Source organism: Gordionus sp. m RMFG-2023, chromosome 2 (genome assembly GCF_954871325.1).
Source record: "Gordionus sp. m RMFG-2023 chromosome 2, tfGorSpeb1-WG-v2, whole genome shotgun sequence".
NCBI lineage: Eukaryota > Metazoa > Nematomorpha > Gordioida > Chordodea > Parachordodidae > Gordionus > Gordionus sp. m RMFG-2023.
Window position 1 is genome coordinate 6,674,779 of NC_088776.1, and position 2,346 is coordinate 6,677,124.

Genomic DNA, 2,346 nt, shown 5'->3' on the forward strand with positions numbered 1-2,346 from the left:
CTCTGTCAACGTCGGCAATTCCAAAGGCCGTCACTCTCTACACTGCAAGCGCTGTAAAGGCAGATTCATTAGGCATTCAAAATGCAATAATACCATTGCCAGGGCCTTAAAATCCGCCGACATCCCATCAACCCTCGAACCTATTGGCCTTTACAATTTCGATGGTAAGCGACCCGATGGTTCGACTATGATCCCTTGGAAGAGAGGGGAATTCCTAACCTAGGATTTCTCATGCATCGATCCTCTTGCCCCTTCCAATAAAAATAGAGATGCCATACTAGATGCCGAGGCGAATAAACTAGCTAAATATTCGCCATCTCTTCCCCCCAATTATACATTCCTGCCATTAATCGCCAAGACTCTAACGTCGTTCGGTTCTCATGTCCTGGCCTTCTTTAAGCTGGGAAAACGGATCTCTACTAGGACCGTGGATTCCAACGAGGGATTCTACCTACGCCAAAGATTAGCCATAAAGATAGTAAAATACAACTATCTCAGTTTTATTTTTTCAATATACGAAACCTCCTAATTGAACATCCTAGGCATAGGATAGACTTTAGTCATTTGGCTGCCTATTTTAATGTTAAGGCTAAAAGGCAACTTGAATCTCAATCAATAAAAAATAGCAAGAATTAATGGCTTTATATAATTGTGATTCACTAATATTATATTTTTTTAAACTATTATTATAACTTACCTTGTAATAACATATTATTATAAAATAAAATAAAAACAATAAAAATAGCAAGATAAAAAAATTTTATTTAATTTTAATTTATTTCATGATAAAAAATTACTACAGTATTTAATTGATAATTTTTTCAGTGCATAAAGTTAACATTATTTTTAAATAAATTTTTTTAAAAAAGGTACAAAATAGGTTATTATAAAATATCATAATATAGATAGATAGTGGATATATATATAGCAAAAATTACAAAAATAAGCTCAAATTTGGCATTTATATAATATTTCTTGAAAATTAATAAAAATAAAATCCACTCCCTAACTCAAAAAATTTAAAATGGAACACTCCAATTCTGGGTCTAACATTTACAGAGCAGTTATGAAGATAGTATGGAAGGCATAGGGAAAATTACTCATTTTATTATTATCATAATACTTGAATAAAACGCGTATTGCTATAATGTATTCGCGATTTGATGTCACATTACTAAAATCAAATGAATTCTTTCTTGGCTATAATATGAAAATAAATAGTGATATATAAGAAATTGTTGTTTCATTAGAATAATCATAAAAATATTATGGTCATGAAATTCTTAGGCATTTGAACTTAAAATTGAAAACTGAAGAGGATTAAGAATGAGAATTATTCTTATAATTTTGAGGGGTTTAAATATTATTGTGCTTATTTGCATCTTGATTAATACTCCTTCTAAGTTCTTTTCCAAAATCTCAATTTTTTTTTCCATAAATACATATTTTGTTATTTACATTTTTTATGAAGTGCTCTTGCGAAAGAGAATACGTGTCAATAATGGTAGGTCGCAATTTAATGATGAAGCCGTAAAAATTTTGTTTGATGTGATTTGAATCCCATGATACCCATATATTAAATAATCCATTTCCCAAATCAATAACACATGCTTTTTTAATCCTTGGAGCAAGCTTCAAATCAACTGTTTTTAAGAAGAGAATTGAATTTGTTTTAAAAAATAAATATCATAATAGAAGCATATTAATTATTATAAGTCTATATATACATATCTTAATTTAGAAAGCCAAGTATATACCATGTCTAATTCCTCTTGTTGAATTTCGATCTATAAATTTATGATTAATATAAATTTTATTTGAAAATATGATTTAAAATATTCATACATAGTAAATTTATTCTTATAGGGAAAGCCGGGTTACATTGAGTACAGGGGAACTCTAGGTCACTCCAACTATAATTTTTTTTATAAGACTGGAAATTTTAACCTAACATAGATAATTAAGTCATACATGATTGGCTAAAAAAATATTCGAAATTGGTATTTTAATTTTTACAGAAGAAAATTTGTTTTAGCATACCAAAAGTTATAAAAAAAATAATTGCATACTTTAATGTTTATATTTATAAATAAAACTTTTATAAAATCTTAATAAATAAATTTTAGGAAAGTTAAAACCTAATTTTTTAATCTGAAAAACTTTCGGAATCAATAAAGAGGAATTAATATGATTCTGAATGCTATTTATAAAGTTAGTGGGCTCAATCATAGTTGGTCATAGTATAGTTGTGACACTCTAACTCATTTTACCATTTGCAAGTTATACGAAACGTAATTACTATATAAACGGATGGAACATCTTCTGTACTGAAGATTGATTATCATA

The 2,346-nt window shown here is 28.2% G+C and overlaps 1 long non-coding RNA gene across 1 annotated transcript; it reads right to left on the bottom strand.

The window, feature by feature from the left end:
* Positions 1 to 742: 742 nt before the first annotated feature.
* LOC135924963 (uncharacterized) lies at positions 743 to 1,965 on the bottom strand. Its single transcript, XR_010571467.1, has 4 exons — positions 1,846 to 1,965; positions 1,758 to 1,787; positions 1,459 to 1,643; positions 743 to 1,200 (listed from the first exon to the last, which is right to left on the bottom strand). It is a non-coding gene; the product is annotated as an uncharacterized LOC135924963 (long non-coding RNA).
* Between the last annotated feature and the right edge of the window lie 381 nt (positions 1,966 to 2,346).